The 26,889-nt window shown below is 34.0% G+C and overlaps 1 protein-coding gene and 1 long non-coding RNA gene across 15 annotated transcripts in view; one reads left to right on the top strand and one right to left on the bottom strand.

Annotated features, from left to right (window-relative positions):
* Ipk1 (Inositol phosphate kinase 1) overlaps positions 1-26,889 on the bottom strand; it is a 1,778,442-nt gene that overhangs the window by 425,286 nt on the left and 1,326,267 nt on the right. The gene's annotated exons all lie outside the window — the stretch shown is intronic.
* On the top strand, positions 10,581-13,819 carry LOC138707918 (uncharacterized). Its single transcript, XR_011334441.1, has 7 exons — positions 10,581-10,830; positions 11,688-11,878; positions 12,074-12,132; positions 12,279-12,348; positions 13,075-13,136; positions 13,239-13,369; positions 13,699-13,819. It is a non-coding gene; the product is annotated as an uncharacterized lncRNA (long non-coding RNA).

Genomic DNA, 26,889 nt, shown 5'->3' with positions numbered 1-26,889 from the left:
CAAGTAGGTAGAAATTATAGTTTTAATTTTATTCACAAAAATAGTAGTGCCAGGGCCCAACGGACCCTGGTTGCCCGGAGAAGGGTTAATAATCTTTCTCGTATGTAATCGTGAAAACTTTGTAACTAATTCAACAGTTCATAGCATAAATTCACGTCAAAAAATGACTTTCATACTCCATCGGCAAGTGTATCGTGCTATCAAAAAGAAGGCAAATATGGCAGTAAAAAATTTGAATAGCTTCCCTATCGATATAAAGAATGAAACTCAAAACATAAGATTATTTAGGGCCAAATTAAAAAAGTACCTAATTTCTCACGCCTTCTATTCTGTAGGTGAATTCATGACATTCAATAACGCTTCATGAAATTGATGCTAAAACTTTGTGTTGTACTGGTAGACTATATTCTAAACATCGTCTGTATATATTTTATCTAGATTGTGACTATAAATTAAGACTTTATAATAGTATTAAGTTTTTTGACTTGTTCCATATTCTAGCTGTGAAGCAATGTATGAATACCATAGATGTTAATAAATGCAATACAATACAATACTACAATACAAACTTAGCACACAGAATAAACTTCGCGCACAAACGTTTGAGCAACCTCGTGTTTGCGGACAGTTCCTATAAATAATAATTTCATATTAAAATATAATATAAAAAGTCAATAAAGTTACAAAATGTAATAAAATAATAACAAAACAAGAATTGATAATATAAAAATCAGAAAATAAAATCATGAACAGAGTATACGTTTGACTGAATAAATATAACTCATGATAAAAAATAAACAAGAGAAAAGGGAACATGAATATTAAACAATTTTCTAAATATCATTCTAAAATTCATCGAAATTAAAATTATCTAAGTCTGAATTTATTATCAATATCGAGTAATATAACCCTCCCTGTGATTTAGTTTAATGGTTCTGCAAAGTTTTCGTTCAGCTAAAGGACATGTCAAGTTTCTTCTGATAGAATAAACATGCAATTCTTTATAAAGAGTGGAAATGAAATAACCCTGCAGATTGAAACGGACAAAGGGTACACTTAAATGAATAGGAAACCTGTATTACGTTTTGCGATTAAATGCACGGTTAATTAGAAAATTAATTTGAATGTTTCAGCAGTGTGGCAACATCGCCGCTAACACACTCGTAATACAGATGTAAGAGGTCATCGAACTCAGGTCTGTCTCCCTAGGTGAACCTCTTCCCTTCTGACTACAACGTTGCAATCTGTTCGCATCGTTCAATGGCTTGAAATTAGTCGTTTTTAAATTAAATTTACACGATTTTATATCGATATGAACAAAAATCACGATCTTACTCGCAATAGTTACCGAATAAGAGGATGTTAAACATTTGGGGAAAAAAAAAAACATTTTTTCTGAGAAATCTACGGACTTTGCATCAATACGGTATTACACTTTTTTTTTGTTACATACAACATGAATTATTCGCTATGAAAATCTGCAGGGTTATTTCACATCTATTCACTATTTTTGACTATTTCTATCATAAAATTTTAATGTACCATATGTATATATTTGTTCAAACTTAAAAACATGAAAATCAGAATAAATCAAAATTGTTGTATAATCAGTTTACTTCCTTAAACTTATTTTATTTATCCGTGTTGGAAGCAATATTGCTAGAGAAAGTGTAAATTTTGTTCCTCCTCAACCGATTATACAACATTGGATGACAAACTGAACCAAATCTATCGCAGGATATTAGTATGGATGTAAGAGCGAAAAATAAGAAACTTATAAATAATTATTTTACGAAGTCCGCCACATACAAGATGTCCCATTTAACTTGTACACCTATTATAACTTTTTTGTTTGGATAGGTATTGGAATTCTTTTGAGAGTCATGTTAGAACGAGGGGCTAACATGCGTATAGAGATTTGCTGACTGTCACTACATTATGGTACAAGACACACGTGACGTCATCAATTTTTCAAATAGCACTACACAATTTAATCATGTTACATTGATTACACACATTAAGACGAGTTCAAAAATGTATCACAATGTCACCTTCCCAATCAATAACAACAACAAAATGCAAAATGAATGCCATCAGAATGTGCCGTTTGTTGTGGTGTCTCATTCATCTTGTGCATTAACTTACACAAAACGAAAAACGACTGACGTCCGTACACGTCGTGTGTTGTGTGTTTGCTGTCTTAATATGTAAACAAACTACAACTGTCGACGCCACAATCCACGTACAGTGGCCTGCACTTTCTCCGGACTGTCGCCACTCGACTTCTTTCTGTGGGGAACTGTAAAGGACAGTGTGTACCAGAACATTCTGACAACACCAGACGACATGCAGCAACTCATTCGACAGGCTCGTGTGTCCACTCAGCCAGCAACATCCCGGGCAGTCATACGGTCTTTCGGCGAACGTCTTCGAATATGCATTAATGTGAATGGTCACCATTTGGAACATCTTATGTGACTCTCAAAGCATAACATTAGCACATTGGAAGTACGTTTTGTTTCGTTTTGTTGTTGTTATTGATTAGGAAGGTGACGTGATATATTTTTGAACTCGTCTTAATGTGTGTAATCAATGTAACATGATCAAAGTATGTAGTGCTATTTGAAAAATTGATGACGTCACGTATCTTTTACCATAATGCAGTTAAATGCAACACATCTCCACACTCATGTTAGCCCCTCGTTCTAACATGAAGCTCAAAAACAAAAATTCCAACACATATCCTAACAAAAAAGTTATATATGCACAAGATAAATGGGACACTCTGTATATAAGAAACTTGTACATCTCACCTCACATGTTGATCAATAATAAGTAATTCACTTAAATAGATTCCTTCAATGTAGGACATTTTTTTATTTTGTACGAAAGAGGGACCTGAAGGCTTACACTTCAGCCTCAGGCTTATTGTGCTTACCACTCCTATTCTGTGAATGATTGGGTAGCCGAACGGCCGCGATCTTGTACAAGTACAGCACGCACCGTGAACTTAACCCGGGCTATGGTATGGATGATGATGATATGTGAATTAATGACGGCGAAATGAGTCCGAGGTCCAATGTCGAAAGTTACCCAGAAATTCTACTTCAGTAGGTTGAGGGAAAACTCCGGAGAAAACCCAACCACCTAACTTGTCCCAACCAGAACTTGAACCCGGGCCCGCTCGTTTCACGGTCACACGTGCTAACCGTTACTTCACAGCGGTGGACTTGTAGGACATTTACAATGATCATTAATAAATTGAACAATCAGCGTTATTAATTATTATTACATTTAATATATGACTAGTTTATAACTTGCAGCTAAGGCAAATGAAATCGCAGTGGTTTTGGAAACATTTAGTGAAATGCTACTCTCCAGGCATTTTAATAACATTTATACCATTATTGAATTTTTCATATACACTAGCCCAGATTGAACTGCTAAAAAAATGCAACGGTGTCATCAACATATGCATATAGAGTACTATTAAATTTTCCTAAATTAACACTTAACAAGTAATTTATATACAGGTTAGAAGTGATAAAACTATGCAGACAGAAAGGGACAATATAATACATTAATATAAATGAAAAAAAAAAAAAAAACTACACTGTGTCTTGTAATATTATAGTTCTTAAAAATTTTCTTCAATTTTTCGGAAGTGCCCTTGACATATTATGGTATTACAATGGTAGGCCTACTCAGGGGTTCGGAGGTTCAAGGGAAGAAGAAATAATGTCCTTGTTTTCTTCGGTTATTGTTGATTGTCATATTAATGAATTTGTAGGGGTAACCATTGGATACAAAGGTGTTGGTGAGAGACTGTACTTCATCTTGAAGTAAAAGTTCAAGAAAATTTCTAAGAAATATAATATTAGAGCGGTCTTCAAATCAGAAAACACACTCCGCCATCTCCGGTCCAACAACAAACCCAAGTCGGATCCCGCGGACACCAGAGACTGCATTTACAACATTCCTTGTGAATGAGGTCGTGTGTACGTAGGAGAGACTAGCAGAAGGGGTCCACAAGAACCAAAGAACATAAATATAACTTCGAACAATGCCTCATAGGCATATCCAGAATAGCCCAACATAGCTTTGAATCTGGGCACAGAATAAATTGGGAAAACACCTCCATCTTACAAACCGAGCGTTCTCTGGTTCAGAGGAAATACAAGGAAGCCGCACATGTGAGTTTTTCGGATAACGCTATTAGCCAACTCAGTATCATTCTTCTGGACATATGACTACCTATAGTCGAACAGGATATCAAGAAAATTAAAGAAAAATACACGAAGTAACACCACTAGAAGGCAGTAATAGTTAAATCGTTTCCCTGCACCAATAGATAGCAGTAGTAGTTTAATTCGTTTACACTTATTATTTATTCTCTTCCACCACTATATGGCAGTAGTAGGTAGTTTAATCCAGAGTCCGTGGATATCCAGAGTAGCGCAATCACCGAGTCGGCCGCCATTGTTAGTCCTTTTCAACACGCTAGGGATAGGAATATTTAAAGTAAAACTCAGATATTTTTAATTTGAAGGGTAAAAACGTCTAAAGGATCTTCTTACATTTTAGAACATTATTGTCAGTCAATATACTAATGTAAAAAAAAATTAATTTAATAATTATAATAGCATAAATATACATTTAAGTGTTCAATACACTCCTTCATAAACGTCACAGTTGTAGGTATTACAGCAACAAGAACTTCATAAATTACAAGTAACAAATTAAAACAACAATGTTGCAAAAAAATAACAATAAATCTAAACATTTGCAACTACACTCCTCGTGCGAACTCTCCGGCTTCCGCATATAAGGGGACACTATACTGTACTGAAATTTCTCGAAGTTCATTAGTATTAAGAGTTCACAACAGTGAAATCCATAACTACCATACTTACGAAGCTAGATTCATCAAACTTTTATCACTGATATATCTGCTTAATAGTGACAAGTGTACAAAATTGCATCCGCCTATGATACGTGGTTTGCATTTTATTAATTATTTTATTAAAATACTATATAAAAAGGTGCTTGCACTACAATTGACATTATTCTTAAGTGATTTTCACTTATATGGATCCTTACATACATGGAATCAAAGCTTACTATAGGGTTTGCTGTAAAATTAATCAGTAAATTACTAGAATTTTTTATTATAAAAAATAAAAAATTAATAGCCATAAAATTTCCTAGTAATTTACCCATTCGCTGTACAGAAAATTCCAATATTAATGTTTGTTCCAATGTATATAAAGAATCATATAAGTGAATATCAATTAAAAATAATGTAAATTGTGACGCAAGGGACTTTTTGTATAAAGCAATACAATATTAGTCTATTAAGTTATTAATAAAATGCAAACCACTTATCATAGAGAGAGACGAAATTTTGTACATGTGTTATTATCAACCAGATATACTAGTGATAAACATTTTGTGAATTTAGCTTTAAAATATGGAAGTTAGTAATTTCAGTATAATGTCCCCAAGGATACAATGACGTGAGGTTTTGTAATTTTTGGTCAAAAAATCGTTTTTTGTTTTTACCTTTAAAAATTCATTTTTGGTCTAAAGATGCCCACTCCCAATTTTCATGACCATACGACCGGTCTATCAGCTATTTAGGGTCACATTTTTAAAAGGCTGCGGGCTCTGACTTAATTTAAATGTTCCGTCCATGTCCTCCACTCTGAATTCTGCGACCATTTAGGAAATTACGCTCTATTTCATACATTATTTATTATATTAGATTTCCTATTGAGCCAGTGTAGCTTCTCGACTTCCCGAAATATTTCTTCATAGAATCCAACAGGTGTTAGGCCTACTTCAAAAGCTGCTTTCCTTTAAAAAACATTCAGTTACAAAGAAGAGCATAACTCTTGTCTAAAGGAAAATCCCGCTTGTTGCTAGTAGCCATAACAACGTGTTTTCCATGCTTGGTTTTTGTTTGTGATATAAGAAATATTTGCAAGTTTCCAACAGTTTTATTGTCAGTGTTATAATAGTGTCTACAGTCCATAGTGATTTGTAAATAATATTTATCTATTATAGTGTTTTCATAAGTTTACATAGTTTTTTTAGTCACCTTTATTTACTAGTGTACTTTAGGTGTGCACAGTGTGGTAGTGTATATAAGGGTAAGTTCTGTATATAATATGCTAGGTCTATATGTTTCAAAATGCTTAGAAAATAAAAAAAAGACAGAGACCTGGTTCATTATTATCATCCAAAACTTTGAAGTGAATTTTCTGAACTTTAATTCACTGTAAATTTTGCATTGCTAAAAATTCAACTCTTTCTACAGATTTTGTACTACGTACATGAATTTTTGTAGAGGTTTTTTTAATTTATTTATTTTATGTCGTTTTAGCTTAGGAAGTCATATCGCGAAAATACATAAACAATTCTTACAGTTTACATAGAGTTTACAGTATTACAATAGTCATTAGAGGTTTTTGAATATGTTCTTTTTTTGTGGAGATGCAGTTGATCAGGTCAAACTAGCGCTGAGATATTTCCGGTGATTTCTGAAAAGAAAATCGTTGAACTTGTAACGGATTTTTTGTGGAGATGCAGTTGATCGTACATGCAAGGCATAACAAAGCCTAAACTAATCAAACCTAACCTGTCACAGATTCGTATATGCAAAATGTAGATACGCGGAGTACAAAGAGAACTACCTCAACGCTAGTTTAGCCGTTGATCGTATATGTCTAGGCATAATAGTGTAAAAGCTTAAACTAACCAAACCTGATCTGTCACAGATTCGTATATGCAAGGTGAATAAGCGCAGTACGAAGGAAACTACCTCAACGCTAGTATAGCCAAATAATTTGCCCACCACATTCTATAGCCTACTGTAAAAAGGTCAATTTTAAAACATGCAAAATAATTACATAACCTCAATTTCTCCCAAGCCCCTACAGTCTCGGCTGCGCGAAACGAGGAAACCGGGGCAAATTGAACGCTGCGCTTGCCGCCATATTGTTGGAGAGCAGACGCATAATAGCAATACGTAAATCACGCAAATTAACGCTGTGATGATCTAAAATTGACAGATTATGGCCATTTTCGTCATTTAACGTAAAATTAGGACGAAATAAACATATTTAAAGTTTCATTGATATGCGTTAGAACATTAAAGAAAAGAAAATACGTACGCAGCAATTTATAGAAAACATGCTCATACATCCATAAATAGGCCTACACAATACACATTATAGCTTGTATAATTTTATGATTATCAGCAAATTGTTAGGTTTCAGAGAATATAAAATTATATTAACATACATTACTCTTAAATCACAAGACATAAATATATGCACCTTGATTACACAAGTTCTCATTATAATCAAATTCTCAAGTGAAATAAATATGTGATAATCAGTATAGACTTGTTGTTAAGTTTTAGAGAATCGAAAATTATATTACCGATACTTCTAGATCACAGGACATAGGTAATCTGGGAAAATATAATGTGCGAAGGTAGCCAAATTACATTGAATTCATTCTTCAATTGATCTGTATAGCGCTAAATGCGCTGATCGATCAATAAATTATACAAAAAATTCTTCAATTAATAAAGGGAATGCTATCAATTATAAAAAGTATCTGTACCTAATACATTGCAAACAATAGGTAATTTGAAGACCTAAAAACTAAACAATCACTTTATGCAAGATAAAAAAATCACATTTTTATGTGTGGATTTTTTACATATTGTATTTTTATTTTAAATAAATGAAATAGATATATTATCATTGCTTGCGGAGTGATGGTACATAATTTTTATGCACATATGTAATATCAATAAGATGCCATTCCTTGCTTTTGTTAATAAAATATATGTCCGGCAAAATGTAAAAGAGTTATTTATAGGTGAATTCTGAATCATAAGTTCGCAAAGAAGGCTTAGTTATTATAGCTATTTATTTATTTATTTATTTATTATCTGTATATTTATTTATCCATATATGGATCTTGAATGAAAGTTTATAATCTTGCAGATAAATTTATTTACGTAATAAAAACAAAAATTTATCTTTCCACTAATGTTTTAACATTGATGTGTAAGTCTAAATAATTCACTCAGTGTGATTTCTCTACAGTCTGATAAGTATTCTTTATTGTCGTAAACTACTGATTGATTTTAATTATATTAATATTGTAACAACAGAGATAATATTATATCGTACCTTTTGCAAATGGCTTGGAAAATTAAACAGGGATGGTATTATCGCCACGCTCACATGGTTAACATTCGGCAGGTCTGAGCGGCCTCATGCACTAACATTCGGCAGGTCTTTGAAATTTAACTGCATTATTGTTTTCAATTTCTTCCATTATTAAATGACACTTACTTGTCTAATCCACGTGGACTAAAACCGAGGTTGCAATGTCTTGTGCTGAGGACGAATATTAAGGTATGTGATTAAAAATTATTATTAAAGAGTTATTATTAAGAGTTAAGAAAGCCAACATAACAAACTAGTGCTTACTCTTATCGAGGAAGTAGACGTGACAACGTGACGCTTAGAGTGAAACCTACAGAGCAACAATCGGGCGGCAAAATTATGTTTTAAAAGCACACCGCACGTTATTGTATGATGCCGACATGTTAAGCATGAGTCCGCGGCGATAATATATCATCTTTCAAAATTCTATTGCCATTATTTTCACACTGTTCACTAAAAACACCCGAGACAAAACAAAGGACAAGTATGACAATCGTGTTTACCGCTCTATTTCTACCAGTAGCATGGCGGCGTAAACATGCGCAGACTGGCTTCAATTTTGGACAGCACACCAGCGCTCTGTGTGAGTCTAGTATACTAGTATAACGTCTTTGATTTCTCCATAACCAACTACATTTAAAAATTATCAACTGATTCGGTAACTATCCAGAAAAACTACACCAATTAAAGGAAAAGTTTTCTTTTCCTTCACTGGCTTTTGTGAGATGTATATAGTGATAAACACGTGGTCTTAGCTTGCAACCACAAATACTTTCAACAGTAAGTGGTTTGAGACCTGTAACTCACTCTGGCGGCTGCTCCCTACGTGCTAACGTGCTGTAGCACGCCATAAAATTATCGTCGAAATGATATTGTTAAAAAAAACGCACATATTACAAACTCTACTTATAATAGTTCACTATTTTCGATAATTTGGTGCTATAGACTCAATGAAATCCATCCTTCCTCTACGTGCTAATTCCCAATTCAGCCCGGCTAGCAGTGTCTGCTCATGCGCAGAACAGCACTTCACCTCGCCCCTCTTTGATATTTTGTCATGCTTTTACACACAACACCGTGCTCACTATTGTGCAGTCCGTACCGTCCGTGCTCTTCTTCACTTTGTTTTGGTGAAACCTTCTCTCTTCCCTTCTATATTCTTTGGTTCGTAGCAGTCGACGGAACAGTGCTGCGTAGACACCGCTAAAGATATAACTTTGAAATAAAGAAAATACGTTTTATATATGTAGTTTATTTTGCTTTTTGTGTTTTTCATAAATATAATCATATTGAAATACATTTTTGAACGTTTGTGTAAACAGGGTTATTTTTATATAATCTCAGCAGATAGTTTTGAGTTTATTATCAACGTGTTACGGGTCTATGTTGGCATGCCTTTTCGCGGGAGTCCGTTAAAATAGGGATTATATTCCACTTTCAAAACAGTGTGTGCAGGTTTATGGGATTCATTATCTTTTGTACTGTGGTCATTTTAAATGCATATTCTGCTGTTGTCTGTCTATATTTTATGCCTAGTGTAATTCAAATATATAATATAAGTTTAATGTGTATGTTAATCCAGAGACAGGTATTAATATTGGGATTATAAACTGTTTAAAAATATACTGTAGTTGTATCATAATGAACTCCATCGATTCATTGCTCAAACCGCTTTCTCCAAGCAGCCATAGAAGATTAAATTAGTATTAAAATTCTAGGGTGGCCAACACCAATATTGTGCAGAAAGTAAAGGATGGTAAAAAAAAACTATGTGTACACTAGGAAATGTAACAAAATAGTTTATGACAACATTGACTGGATATGTGGATGCGAATTACGAAATGCTCTTCTGCTTCCCTTGCCTTCGATTTAGTAGCGATGATTCATGTCTACAACAGGTGTCAAAGAATGAATATATATATAACATTCACACAGCAAGAAACATAAACTCGTTTGATCTTTGTAGAGCTTATCAAGAATCAGCACAGAAACATAATGAGAAAGCCGAAAAAATCGATATATTTTATCGAAAATAATTGATTGTATTAAATTTTGTGGGAAATTTAAACTAGCGCTATGTGATCACGATCAGACGGAAACGTCAGATAATCTCGGTGTATTCATAGGTCTTACTAATCTGATAAGCAGCATGGACAGTGTAGTGAGAGAATCCATTAAACATAAAGTGTTTACAGGCAATTCTAAGGGCCTGTACTACGATCTCCTGTTAAAGCTCCAGATTCGTATACTCCAGCTTAGCAATCTGGAAATTAAATATTTTGTTCTGTACTACTAGCGGATTTTAACTGCAGGATTGTTATCCGGAAGATATAGTAACATTTTTATTACGTTGGCAATGAAGTTACTGAAAATGTAGTGAAATTTATTGCGTTGGTATACCTTTCCCCGCGTATTTCATGTTTATGTTCCGTGTTTATATGGTACTATTTATTTTGAGGTTTTATTGTAAGCATTATTGTTATTATTTATTATAATACAGAAGCTCCAGCCAAGAAAATAACAGAGTGAAGAACAGAAAATTACACATACTGTATGAAGAAACTTTACATGGAAGCAAAAGGTAAGATTTTAAAGGTTATGTTTCTTTTCGAATACTAATAATTCCTACCATATGATAGTATTTTGGTTTTAATTAGTAGGCCTAAAGAGGACGGGTGCGGGTTCCAGCAAAAGTGTGTTTTTCTCCATAATCATTGTTTTATTCATGTGTAACTGCACAAGAAGTGTAGGTGGCAATTATTTTTGTATTGTAATTAATATTAAGTGTGCTTTCAGTTTGTTGTATAGCCTACATTATTAGTGAATAGTGCCTATTTCGGTATTTTTTTTTAGAAATATTATACTTCACGGCTTCAAATCATGGGTCGAAGGTACAATAACTCGTTTAAAAAGAAAAGTTCACTGATACAGATAATAATGAATGATGTCTTTGGCCTGGGATTTCTAACCAACATTAGTACAGCAAGGTACACTATTCCTAGCAAATTACCAATATTTCAGTATGTTAGGCCTACGTATTTTACTGTTAGTAAATGGGCGGATTTTTTTGTATTAGGCCTATAATACCATTCGATCACAGATAGGGCCTAACATTATTTTTTAAAAGAACAGCATGAGGTGGAGAGACGTTTCCACTAAAATGCAATATTTGTTGCTGCTACCAGTTAGACTATAATCACTCACTGTAATGCACATTCAACACCTCGTAAAATAACACAGAAACAGCAGATATTAAGTTTTTTCCAAAGTTTCTATGTACAGTATAGTCATATGTTTGATATTGTACTGACAATCGTCCATTAAAAGCTTTTGCTTATTTAGGTATAGAAACTTAGATAAGGGAAACAGATAAATACAGTATATTTTCTAATGTTGTAGGTTGCATATGGAATTAACCTAGTTTTACTTCCTTTTTAGTAATATAGAATGAAGCATGGGAAGAATATAGTAACATCAGCACAAATACAAGGACCTGAAAACAGCTGAGAAGCAAATTTGAATTCTTGGAAAAGAACACAAAGAAAATTGCTGCTGCAGAGAGACAATGCAGGCTACAAACAATTGGAGCCCCTCCAACTGAAGCAAAACCAAATCCAAACTTAGCCAAGGTAAGTGATTTAATTCTCCTATCAATTGAGTGATTTCTCAGTGATTTTGATTCATATTCAATGCATAAGTTCACTTATATGTTAAGTCATACAATTATTAAATAATAAGCAGAGGAAATTGTATAACACAAGTTTGAATTCTTTTTATTTATTTATTTATTCACTCATTTATTTATTTACTTACTTTTGTTACAGCCGAAATAGTAACTAAACCAAGTTCCACTGATACCAGTGCAGCTAATAACACGAATGAGGTTAGTGTGTAAGGAATTAAGAGTCAGAAGAAGAGATGATGAGCTTCAGAGATAAAAAAAAATATTAGATTCTTGAAAATTGTTATACAAATTTAATTTAATGTCGGTATTACATTATAATACTATTATTTATTTTTTATTTACAGTACCATTCAGGTTCACAGTGCAATTCTTTAGTTTTTGAAGTGAAACTGGACATCCCAACAATATCTCCAGGTAATTTGATTTATACTACAAAACGTTCTTTCACATTCTACACATGATGCTTACTTTTCCAATCTGAAATAGCTGTAACATGTAAACACATTTTCAGCCAACATGTTGAAAATAAAACTAACATACATACTATATGAAATCTGCAGCAAGCAGTAGATAAATTAGATGCAAAAGTTAAAAAAAAAAATGTTAAAATATAAATTGTACATAATGATGAAATGGTCACAAGAAATGGATGTCATAAAAACTAAACATCATTGTATTATGTGGGATTTGAATGGGAATTTGAAATTTATAAATGTAGGCCTAAAAATAGAGAGTACACTAAACTGAAGAATTTATTTTGAGATTTCTCTGTAATGGGTTTGTAATCAGATTAGGCCACATTATGTCAAGGTGTATTTCAATTTTACCGTGAGGATTCTCACTTTGAAACTTGTGAATGATTTCTTGTGTACAGAAAAACTGAAAAATATCTTTTCATAAGGTAAAACAGAAACTGACTACACTCTATTTACAATAGAACTATTTGCTTGGTTTTTTCTCTTTCTTTTTTTTATTGCAGCTTCAGCAGTTGTTAAAAATGAGTTTGGATTAATAGCATGTTAGAAAATACAATACTGTTACAGCTGCTGACTTTGAAGTGTCCACACATTTATGATAAAACATAATCTTTCTCCAGAATTAAATATCTTAAGAATTAATTCCACTCTTAAAATATTACAGAGTCAGCTGGTGCAGCAGATGAAGATCTTCCACTGTACGGGTATCTACACAGTGTAATGAAAGTAAGTTTTAAGTGAAATTACTGGTTTATTCAGTGTAGGTAGTGTAGGCTAAACCCAGAAAGGTCTGAATATAAGCATATATCCCTCTCTTAAATATTTCAGCTGATAATGGGATAATAGCTGATCGAGTTACACCCCAAGGATGCTTAAAAAAAAAAAAAAGAAAGAAAGAAAAAGCAAGCCTCTGAGGAATGCATTAGCCACATTGAAAAATCTTGCTTCATCTGTGAACTGTAAGTTTAATGTTGACTTAATTATACTTGAGATGTTAGAAATGCATGAACTTCAGTACAGTGATTTCTTTAAAAAATACATTAGTTGAAAGTTGGATGCTAACATTATAACAAAGAATGATTTGAAATAAAACTAAGTCATGTCCCCTCATGTTTGGAAGGAGATGGGATTTGGAATATCAAAAGTAACATCTGGAGTTTTTACATTACTTTTTCCTCCTCTTTAATGGGTGGTCCATCTACAAGGCCATTTTCAATTAGTGGCAGAAAGTAAATGCTACAATAATCTTTATGTTTTAACAAAAAATATGTTTAATTTTGTTGACCAGATTTGTTTGACCTGGATGACTGGGAGATTACTTCTGCTCATCCTTCTAATGGAGTGATAATCTCTTGCAGCTGTTCTTGATCCCTGTGGTCTCTGGCCTCTGCTTTAGCTGCTAGTCTTCAGGATTAGGTTCGAGTCAGGTGATAATTATAAGCTAATCTAAGGTTTCTGGTTGGGTTCGGGTCTGGTTCAGATCAGACCGAGATGGGCCGGGCCTAAGAATGATGGCCCATGCAGATCTCTAACAAATGGGGCTTATAGCTGAAGTTGGCTCTGCCACAGTTTTCCAAGTTTTGTGTATTTGCATATGTATTTGTGTTGTGTTTAATTACAGTTACTATGTACTCTTATGTATTAGCCTGTATATTATTAATTTGTAAATATGACATGTACCATAGCATATATAAGACAGTGGATGTAATAAATGATGCTTATTGTGTCTCCTGAAAAATGTCGTGTTTTGTTCACACAAAATAAATAAATAAATTTTAAATTTAATTGCAGCTATAGTGCATCTCTCTTGTTTTAAGTACATATTCACAGAGTACCTGAATACAATTAAAGCGTCAGCTGGAACAACGTTGTAAGTTACAAAATTTTCATTCGGTGTGTTTCCGTGTAATAATGTTTTATGTCATGTTACCTTGCTATACTCCTTGGCTTGCAACTGTCCATCAATGTAGTACGTGAAATTTGTCCACTCAAAAGTTTGCTACCCTCAAAAGAACAAAGTTGTACGCATACACATTTTTGCAGCTCCTGTAAATTTTACCAAATATAACTTATAACGTTGTTCCAGCCGACGCTTCAATTAATGTGCCTCTTGAAAAATATTGTTTTACCATATTTTGCTTATGTAAAATAAATTTGAATTGCAGATACAGTGCATTTTTATTGTTTTAAATAGCCTACACGTGCTCAGTATCTGGTCATAATTTTTAAAATGTATTTATCAAACCTTTGTGTTTGAATCATCTTAGCCTGTTAAGAGATCACTGTGAGGGATCCAAGCAATAAAATATATTTAAAAAGTAACGATATGAATATGTTTGCATACATGAATCACTACGCCTAGCGTGAATGAAACAGCTCCCTTGCAAAACATAAATGCCAATTCCAAAACTTTCAGGAAATGAAGAAAAACTGTCACGTCTAAAATTCAATAAACTGTTACAGTTTGTTAAATAATAATATATAGCAAGCATATCTTAAGTCTGATTAGTGAAATATGTTAGGCCTACTCCTACTGGTGAGCGATATATGCAAGGAAGGAGAAGGGAACTTGCCACCCTACCACATTATCTCCTGACATTTGTCTCATGAGTGATACCTTATTGGTATTCCAATCTATCTTCGGAGAGTTGACTAAACAACTAGCAGACACAAAATGAAACAGTTCTAGGAAAACTTTAATCAAGATCTATAATATATACATAAAACCTGTATTAAAATACTATTCAGAAGTATTCGTAACAGCATCAAAAAGAGAGACAGAATCCCTTGGGGAAAAAAAAAAAAAAAAAAAAAAAAAAAAAAAAAAAAAAAAAAAAAAAAAAAAAACAAGCCTTGCATAATTACTGGAGCAAATAAAACTACTCCCAATGAAGCATTAAAAGTCATCACTTCAATTAAACCAAGCAGCAAGTGCAGCACTAGCTCGATTGACAACAGTTCCTGCTGTAACTTTGTGGACCCCACAAAAATCTCCTACTGTTGTCAATGTTCTCCCAGTGGCATAGAATCTCAATACCAGTAGTAGTTGGTCCATTGAAGGTAAGGCATTATTTCTGGAAAAATGTATAAACAATGAGATTTGGTTACAACTTTACCGGTAAATCTTTACAATAGCGTTACCAAAAGAAGGCAAGGACTCCCTACAGGATAGCCTGGAAGAGAGAGGTTTGGATGTAGTTTTGACATTTTTTTTAGACAATTGTAAATATATGCAAATCATACTAACCTAACTGTCACTAACTCGATCTTACGAAAACTTGTCTTTTCCCTTTAATTAGTAAGGAAACACAGTAATGAAATGAATGTGCTGCCCTTCCCTGCCGCCTACCCCTTCTATCTCGATACAGCGATCCCGCCTACCCGTACCTCTCCACCGCACTCCACTTTCACAGCAACTTTCCACCTTTATTTGGGAAATTGGTGTTGGCACTCAATTTTTCTTTCGTTTACGGTACATATGACTTGACTAGAAGCCAAATATGTGAATACATTTGTGTCTTAAAGTGGTAACGCAATTGTGAAGAAATGATAGTTTACCATATAAAGGATATTGATATATTATATACTGTTATTATTTTTTATATAAAAGTATTTTGAAACTGTTATTATTGTAGGTTGCCCTATATTATTATATCAATCACCTTAATACCTTGTAAGGGCAACAGAACACCTGCATGAAGCAACATTCTAACCTCACTTCTACTGTACGCCTATTACAGATTACTGTACTTCAAAATAATTATTATAGTGTTATTATATACAAAATATTGATGTAATACCTACCGAAATAGTGTAGCTTATTATTAACTATGTACTTACGATCTGTGTCTTGTTTCAGTTGATCATTGATTTCATGTAGTAGGTTTCGTTATTCGAAACCGTCTTCAAAAATTTCTCGTCATCCCACTCTTCAAAATTATTTGGACGCAGCGTAATTCGTTTTGCTGTTCTGATATAACGAAGCATCTGCTCCAGAACTTATCATCAGAATCAGTATCAAAATTAAATTGATCCTTCAAATCACCAGCTGTACGACGTGCAGCCATCTTGATTTCAACACCGAGTTCCAACCTCCGGATAACGCCTATCTGCTACTCTGCCTCCCGGATTGCTAATCTGGAAGTTTAGCCTCCAGATTGCACATAACCAAAAGTCGTAGTACGCAATTACAACCCAACTTCCTGATAAATATGCCATCTGCCGGATAAGTTTAAACTAGAACTTTATCCGAGAGTCGTAGTACAGGCCCTTAGTCGATTCAAATTTTGACGAATGGATTTCATCTTCAAAAATTAGGAGAGTCTAAAAATATTTTTAGCACGCTATTATTTTCAGGTACGAGCCGCCACTACCTGTAATGCACCATAGTAGTCCTTCCCCCACTTGTTACTTATTACAAACGTGACATGAGAGAGATCCAGGGCGAATTACTAGGGAAATGATCAGTTTCCCTGCTAGATCTCTCGACTGTTATATTTTTGTAACGAGTAGGGGAAGGGATGGGGATACAACAGTGCACTAGAATATACAGGTAAGTGTATATTTATGTTGAAAGTAATTGTGGCTGCAGAGTAATACCAATTAATATAATAATGTGTACCCCATGTGTAAATTACCACATTCAAATAAGTTTCTTTGTATACTCAATTAAAAATAAAGGCATCTAATTAAATTTGTCCTGATTAACCCATATACAGTAATTAAGTAGGCTAGGCTAAGCCTTAAGAACTCTTTAGAGTATACAAAAACCCCACCTCTATTTTGAACACTATATGTAGGAAATTGTTTCGTTTAAAACGCTGTGATCTTCATTTCCTTTCAGGAATGTCAAGCTTTGCCTAGACAGAAATAGCCAGTTTTGTCTCGTTCGGTTTTAATACTATAGCTACTGTCGTCGGCTTGTGAGAAATGCTTCGAAAGTTCGAAACGGCATAATGTTCAGTGACAGATTGAATTAACATGATTTATTTTTATTTTAGTAGGTTATTTTACGACGCTTTATCAACAGCTTAGGTTATTTAGCGTCTGAATGTGATAATGCCGGTGAAATGAGTCCGGGGTCCAACACCGAAAGTTACCCAGCATTTGCTCATATTGGGTTGAGGGAAAAACCCGGAAAAACCTCAACCAGGTAACTTGCCCCGAACGGGAATCGAACCCGGGCTACCTGGTTTCGCGGCTAGACGTGCTAACCGTTACTCCACAGGCGTGACTTTAAGTTTGATTTCCCTTATTTTCAAAATGTATTTGACGAGCTTTTTTTCAAAACTGAACATGTCCAAAAATTACGAAATCGTGTTTTGAATCGATTATGGTAGATCTGTCTCACATTTAACTAGATGTTCAATTTTTTTTCAGTATTAATTATATTTTAATTTCTATTAGATTCATTGATAGTGTTATTTCAAATTCAAATTCAAATTTAAATTTATTTTTCGAAGAAAGTGAATATATCCCATTGAAACAGCAATGTGAATATTGATTTTTGCATCAAAGCTGAAAATGTCCACCCATTTCATTTCTTCCAGACATTTTTTCTCAAAACTGAACATCTCGAGTAATTACTATATTGCTTAATATACATTTAGAAAGCAAAATTGAACATGTCCAACTTAGTTCTAACAGTTGTCTAAATTTCCTGCTATTTTCAACTGTTCCCAATGAGTGATCAAGGTCATTTTAGAGCATTTGAACTTTCCAACAATGGGCTACAAAAATGTAGTTATTTCAGCAGTCTTCGGCATCGCGTTTCTGCAAATTTCAGTCAGCTTTCACTGCACTGAGAAGTGTTTCTCTCATCGAAACTATTATAATGGATGTTTCTGCCGGAGAAACGAACAGTGGATCAAAAAAGCAGGGAAGATCAAAATATTTGGCAGCACAGAAGAAAAAAATGAGAAGTATGGCAATCCTGATCTTCAAGTAGTTCAGTTAAAACAAAAAACCAAAACCATGCTCGCACAACAGTAAGTCTCTCAGATTCGAAGTTCGAGAAACCATGTTAAGTGCATATGACAAAATGAAGTGTAATATGTCTCTCAAAATACACTTTTTACATTCTCATTTGGATTTCTTTCTTCCTAATTTTGGAGCGGTAAACGACGAGCATGGGAAAAGAATTCATCAAGAAATATCTGAAATGGAAAGACGATATAAAGAAAGATCACCATCAGCATGCTTGCAGACTATTTTTGGTTCCTTGCAAAAGAGAGTACCGGGTCTAGTTGTAAACAGAAGTCCTCCAGAAAATTGTATTAAATGTAAGTTCAAATTCCGAGGTTTTTCTCATTATATGCATGAAATATTCTTATTTTAGTTGTGTTTTAAACTATGTAACATCATTTTTGTATCCAGTACACATTTTTCAAGTATTATGAGAAATTTTGAATCCCTAGTGTATTGTAATTTTATCAGTAGCAGTGAAAAATTAAAAACAAATAAGTTTTGTCATAAAAAATTCAATTCATTTTCCCCGGAAAATGGTACGTCATGGGGCAATTTCGATTTTAAATTCAGATTTAGGACACATATATTAGTAATATTCATCTATCTTCATTTCAAAGCAAGACAAAAAGTAAAAATTTGTTGTTCAGTGTTATTTAAAAGAATAACCTGGTAACTGAACTCTTACTTAATTTTGTAAAAGAATGTCAATAGAATGTGTTCAATGTGTAAAATCATTAATTAATACGAATTACTATTAAGAATAAATAAGAAATTATATTACGTTCAAATTTTATTTTTAGCAAAACTAAACATATCCATATTTTTATAGCAAAGCTGAACATGTCCAAAGGTTTTCTTGCAATTACGGGAGTACCGTTGGTCTCAGTCCTTTTAAATTCATGTAACATATCATGCTCTCTGTATACTTTTATTATGTAAAAACAAAATCAAAATATTTCTTTGTTTCAGAAGGTACACGTTTTTTGCTTCTCCTGAAAAATTTAGTCAAGTGGACATGTTCAGTTTTGAAAAAAGCTCTTCATTTAATTATCCTGTTTATGTGTACGTGTAGGCATATTTTAAAAATGTGCAGGGACAATGAGAACGGTTTGATGGAGCAATGTCTGCTAATGTCAGATCTTTTTGGAATTTATAAAATTGTCAATTTTTTCTAACTACTCCCATATTATTATATTTAAAAGTTGAAAATTACTTGCAAGTTGATGATTTTAAGACTATCTACACACATATCACTAAATATCAAGTACAGGATATTAATTAGGACTATTAATGGGGTGGAGTAACACCCTACATGAGTACTAATGTTAGGAAGCACTGCGCGACCTCCTAAACATAATGAACTTATTACAAATAATTTGCTTTAATTAATATACCATGCATTGGTATGTAGCAATATATTAAAACTGTATCATACATAAATGAGAGAAGTACGGGTAAAATTATTACAAATAATGTTGTAGGCTCCTTTAACTATTCAGTTTGTAATTAAAAATATAACTGAAAAAATATTGTTACTGCGTAAAAATTAAGTGGAAAATAATATAAGTTAATATAAATTCATAGTTATATGAAAGTGTAAAGATCTCGGGAAATATATAAAATATTTGATATATATATATGCATGTGTATGTATTTATTCACACTGCAAATGGGTGTATACTCGGTGGCAGTGGTAACTAATTACACTCAATAATGACAATTAATAATAAACACAACTAATAAAAAAACAATTAATAATAATAGTAATAATAATAATAATATAATAAAATAATAATAACAAGGAGCATTCTAAATTAAATGAAGCATGGTCACTTAAAATAACATTTAAAGTAAATCTAATTTGTATCTTAACCCTAAGTTCCAACTAAGACCCACGAGTGTGACATGTTCATACCTGCACAAGTACCTTTCGGCACTACACTTATTTCGCTGTCAACTCACTCACTGCACTGATTCTACCTGATTTCACTAACACTTCTAAACATTTCACTGTTCAACTACATTGCACAGCCACTTCACTGACACCAACACATTTCACTTACACTATAGACTTCACTGACACTACACACTTCACTGACACAAGACACTTCCTCACTGATAGAACACTTCAAATAACAAGATATCAATTACACCCTTTAAGTAGTGTGTATAATATACTACCGCCTATTAGTAAAGTCCTTAAGCCTATTTTTAAATACAATTTTGGTTATTGGTAAAGCCTTTAGTAAGTCTGCAGGTAAAGCATTCCAGTCCCTGATAGTACGATTGAGAAAAGAAAACTTCCAGTGTCCGTCCTCTGTCTTCTTTCCCTCAATATATATATATATATATATATATATATATATATATATATATATATTTGATTATTTTTCGTGATGTTTTGTTCAATATTATCGTTTGCAAAGTAATGACTTGCTGCAAAGTTATTAACGGCATTATAATAATATAATCATAAGTCTGACATTTTGTTTTCATAGTTAGTGTATATATATATATATATATATATATATATATATATATATACACTAACTATGAAAACAAAATATATATATATATATATATATATATATATATACACTAACTATGAAAACAAAATGTCAGACTTATGATTATATTATTACAATGCCGTTAAAAACTTTGCAGCAAGTCATTACTTTGCAAACGATAATATTGAACAAAACATCACGAAAAATAATCAAATATCACCGCCCGATTATTGTTATTGTATCATTGCGCATGCGCAAACCCACGACATGGAGGAGAAAGTTGAGAGAACGTCACAGATTCACTGTCCTAAGAGATGAGAGTACTGAATAATACTCTTCGAACACAAGTGATAGAAATATCAGTCACAGAGCAAGGCTGGTATCACACAGTACTGAGCAGATTTCATAGCGATATTTTGCCACAGATATTTCGCGTCATCAGCCACAGGTTTATAAATGACAACCAAATACCTGTGACAAAATACCGGTTTGTGAAATATCGGCCACCTCTAATCAGAGAGGCTAGCTGTTCGTAGGTTTCCACCTGAAGACGAAAAGAGATCCACATTTTGAAACGTTGTTATAATTTTGACAATATTAGCAATGGAAAAAGTCTAAACTGCTCAACTATTGAAAAAAATAATCGTTGCTCTCCCCCTTCATTCATATGATATTACTGTTACTTTGCAATTACGATCAATTCAACTTCAGAGATTACACTAGTCAACAAGGTTTTTGTCACAAGGGTGAAAATGGTCATTTTAGATCAATTTTTGTGTGCTGATAGTGGATCTAAACTTGAAAATTTCCCATCACGCACCATTTAAGAGGAAAATTGGAAATTGTAAAACAAGAAGAATGAATTTACTAAAGAACTCGGGTATCGAACTATTGACTTTATTTACGCGGTTACACAGTATATTCATAAGCTTTATAACTTATTGTTGCTCAGAATATACTAGAAGTGCATTTTAAGGAATAGGTTCTTTGAAATATGTGAGTCTGCATTAATAAGGCGCGTAGTAGGCGATATATACTGTCTTCGCGCTACGAGTTGGCGCGGGGAGTAGATAGGCGGGACGGGGGAACTTTACGCTACGCTCTGACCTGAAAACTTCAGTCCACTTACTTGGCTACATGGAATGGAGTCAAACATAAAAGATTCCGCATCTTCGGCGCTGTCGCTATGACAATCATTATCACATTTTTCAAAATTTCTGGAGTATGATCTGTCCATGATAATCGTCTGTTTATGTTCCAGCTGTGTATATTAATTCGAATCTCTCAACAAAGCCATTAGCCCCACCGCCCCCATCCTGATGAACAACAATGAGCGTTCTGGACACATTTACGGTAGTCAAAACTCCCGTAACATGTTTATCGTGCCAGAACTTGGGAAACGTTAAATTGTTAGGCCTATCTATCCGCATTTCGTACAGATACAAAATCGGTTTTTCCACTTTCCTAAGCTTTCTTATTTGCTGTAGATATCTTCACGTATTCTAATTTACAGTGTTTTCCTCAATTTTTTTTGCTGCACACTTCTTCCACCTGAAATCCTTTTTCTTCAGTATTCGTCTTAATGTTGTCTTTCATTTCAAATCAATTTTCTCTTGTAAAAGGGTAGACGTCTGTTGCAGCTTGGTACTATTTTTTTACTTGTTATTTAACGACACTGTAATAACTACTAGCTTCTTCAGTGTCGATTGAATTGATGATGGCGAGATGGTATTTGGCCAAATGAAACCAAGGATTCGCCATAGATTACCTGAATTCGCCTTCCGCTTGGGAAAACCTCGGAAAAAAACCCAACCAGGTAGTCAGCGCAAACGGGAATCGAACTCACTCCCGAGCACAACTGCAGATCAGCAGGCAAACGCGCTACCTCCTGAGCTACGCCGGTGGCCCTCTTTCTTTTTCAAATAAAAATTCTCAATTATATCTTTTTTGTCAATCTCCCGTCGAAGTCATCTACATTTGCGTTTCGGTAGTCTGGACGTTTACATTTTTTTTCTCCCTCAGGTGTCGACAACGCACTTTCTTCTGTGCAGTCTTTCATTTCATTCCGTATACGCTGTATTGTTCTTGTGGACAGATTAGAGTACTTTTCTATCTTTGCTGTAGGTTTCGTAAGAGGAATGCAAAGGCACTGTTGTTCTTTTACTTCATCACAGAATTATTTTGCAGTTCTAATAATATTCCTTTCTTCGCTATAGATTGTCAATCCTTGTTTCATCTTTGTCGACATATTTACAATAAACAAAAAACTGCTATAAACCTAAATAACAGTATACAATAACATAAATTCTATTAACTATATTATTATCAACACTATTAACACGAAAAGCAAAGGATAACTAAAGCAATACAAGATTTGTGGTATACTGAAAACAATTGTCTTGTTGAAACTAATAAAACACTACAGTAAAAACCCCACTATTATTTTCACAAAGTCGCAAAGACTCATAGACACGTGCAGTAGATGTTTGTGAAACAGGAATATTGCAGTGAACAGCGCGGTGCGCATGCGCGACTGTTTCCCCTCCGCCCCGTCTAAGTACTTCAGCCGCCTTCTCCTGGCGTGACAACAGTACCTATATAACGTTATTGCTTTATGGCGCTAGACCAAGAGAAAGCACTGAGAGGGTGGGCTTTTAGAGCGACATAGATTGCATTTTAGGATTAGTTGTAAATTGTTTGAGCTTGTGACAAGTTGTATCGCTGGTTTTAAGTGTTCATCTTCGCGTTCATTTACGCTTTCTGAGAATGAAAAAATCTCGTCGTGCGTGTGTAACTTCGCCGGACAGCTTTTGTTACGTATGTGGAGAATTTACGGCCAAATCGCAGCGTCTGCCTTTATCAGATAAGTTGAAACAAGCATATTATTGCTATTTTGAATGTAATGTTTGTGATGAGGACAAATCATGGGCTCCCCATGTGTGCTGCACAACATGTTACTTAAAACTGATAAAATGGATGAATGGAGAGAAGAATCGAAGTATGCTGTTTGCAGTTCCAATGATCTGGCGTGAACCGACAAGCCATGCAGAAGACTGTTATTTCTTTTTAACTAAGATTACGGGATTTTCAAAGAAAACAAGATCTAAAATTGAATATCCTAATGTTCAATCTGCAATAAGACCTGTACCACATGGACCAAAACTCCCTATTCCTAATCCACCTTCGCAATTGGAGGAATAGGTTCTTCCAATAGAACAAACAGATGACTTGGCTCAACCATCAACAGGATCTGATCCGTCCTATAGTCCAGAACATCATAAAGAACCCCATTTAATCCAACAGTGTTAACTGAACGACTTAATAAGAGATCTTAATCTCACTAAACAACAAGCTGAGATTTTAGGGTCTAGACTGCAACAATGGAACTTGCTAGCACCAGATACTAGAATTTCATTGTACAGGAAGAGACATGAACGGTTTTCGAAGTATTTTATAATGAAAAATTCTATGTGCGCGTATGTAAATATAGACGACTTAATGGAAGAACTAGGATTTCAACACATCCCAAAGGAATGGAGGTTATTCATAGATTCTTCAAAATAAGTTTAAAAGCAGTGTTAATGCACAATGGAAACACTAAACCATCAATTCCAGTGGCGTATTCAGTGGATATGAAGGAAACTTAACTTATACAAATTTGTCAGTGTTACTAGATGCAGTCCAATATAAAACATACTGCTGGAAACTGTGCTGAGATTTGAAAATTTTCGCCTTATTGCTCGGACTTCAGAATGGATTCACAAAATACTGTTGCTTTCTCTGTTTATGGGATAGTAGAGCGACTGAAAAACACTATATAGTGAAAGACTGGCCTCCCTAGAGAAAGCTATGTCCCAGGAGAACATAATATCAAATATGTCTCTTTAGTAAAACCGGAAAAAGTACTGCTTCCTCCTTTACATATCAAGCTTGGTTTAATGAAGAATTTCGTTAAAGCTATGGATAAAAATAGAGAAGGTTTTGCATATGTAGGGAATATGTTTCCGGAACTCTGTGAAGCTAAAGTGAAAGAGGGAATTTTTGTTGGCCCTCAAATTAGGAAACTTTTGGAAGATAAGAGCTTCGAAAAAACAAATAAGTGTTGAGGAACTAGAAGCTTGGAATGCCTTTTGAAGTGTTTTAGTGGGCTTTTAGGTAATAATAAAGTTGACAATTACCAACAGCTTGTGCAAGAACTCCTGCATAGTTATCAGAAGCTTCGTTGTCAAATGTCTTTGAAAATACATTTCCTACATTCCCATCTCGACTTTTTCCCAAAGAACTTAGGAGCTGTAAGCGATGAACAAGGGGAAAGATTCCATCAAGATATACACAGGATGGAACAACATCAAGGAAGGTAGGATTCTAGTATGATGGGGACTACTGTTGGTTTTTGTTCAGAGAAAGTAACTCAAACTACAAGAGGAAAAAATAACTCTAAATAACTAAATATATTTAAAAAAAATATAGCTTGAAGTCTGTATATGGTTGTTTACTTCAGTGTAGGGCTCCTAAGTTATTTGATTTGATATTTTAATCAATTTAATTTATAAATCTTAAAAAATTATAGTTCATTTGGTCCAGTTTTAAATTAATAAAGTAAAAGCTTATTTTGAAGAGAAAAAATGAATATAATGCTACTTTTTCTTATTGTAATTATTATTTATGCAGCGTTATTATTTTTCTGTGAAACGTCAGTGCATTTTTTATATAAATTTTGTATCTTAGGAATTTATTATCACTGTTGTAATTACGTATTTTGAAATGCACGAAAACGTTTTTTTAAATCAAAATACTTCCCCTTCTGTCACACAAGAATGTTACGTGTTACAGATTTTTCACTGCGATTTTCGTAATCAGCAGGGTCGATTTAGTAAAAATCAGCTGATTTTATTTCTGTGACAGACAAAAAGTTAAAATTTGTTGACTAGTGTTATTAAGCGACAAAGCTTTACATGGGTGAAAAATGGCCGAAATATTTCGCACGAGGCCCTTTGTCAGGGACGAGATCTTTACGTGCCGTAAGTTTACGATACGTGACCAACAGGCTTATTTCCTACCCGAAGGAAGCTTGCTGATATTTTATCCTCTTTAAAATTCACCGCTCTCGCTCGGGCTTGAACCCGTTAATCTCAGATCATCGGCGAACAAGATAACCGCGAAACCATGTTAAACTTAAATGTATGTAACAAATGTTTAAGAAACTGAAAAGTGACTTCATTTATTAAGTTCAAAACTAACCCAAACGGGAAAGAGAGGATGGCCGATCTTTCTACGATGTTGACAAAGATCACAAGCATAGTTGATACTTTGGACGGGAAAAATGTAAGAACTATGGTGAGAAAATTGTGGGTGAGGAAAAAATCGACAGATGCATAGATTTTATTATGCTGCATAGCTTTACGTAGAATTAGGAGTGGGTACCATCACCAATGAAGAGGTGCAGAGTAGTGTCGTGCATTTCATGCTCTATGTTCGTTTCAAGTTTGTCGAGCGTGACAAGAACCGAAGTCTGCTTTGAAGAAGCGGATCTGCCTCGCTCGCTCGGTCTTGCCCCTTGTATGATCTGTGTGTGCCCTTTAGGTTCGCTGGCCTCTCCCAACCCTTCATGCTTTTAGCTGAGTAAACATTTTAGAACAAATCTTGTGAAGTTTTATTTAGATGTAAGCACAGGTAATTTTTATCACAAAAATATGATTAAACTTCGACAGAAATATGCGTACATACAGGTACATCACATTATGTTTTTTTTTCAATAAATGACAATTGTTACTGTACCAATTACTGAAAGAAAATAGCTATAATTACATTCTTCACATAATAATCATATAAATCACTGTTGCTCAGTGACAATATTTGTGTGAGTATAGGTATGATGGAATATTATAGGGACTATGTTCGATTCAAGTTAGTCGAGTGTGACGAAATTCGACATTCGTCGATGTTCGCTCTGCAGAAGAAAGCCTGTCGTATTTGTTCCACTTTGTTATAAAAATATTGGCTGT

This window comes from Periplaneta americana, chromosome 10 (assembly GCF_040183065.1).
Source record: "Periplaneta americana isolate PAMFEO1 chromosome 10, P.americana_PAMFEO1_priV1, whole genome shotgun sequence".
NCBI lineage: Eukaryota > Metazoa > Arthropoda > Insecta > Blattodea > Blattidae > Periplaneta > Periplaneta americana.
The sequence above is the reverse complement of the archived record's forward strand: the minus strand, read 5'-3'. Positions and strand labels throughout refer to the sequence as shown.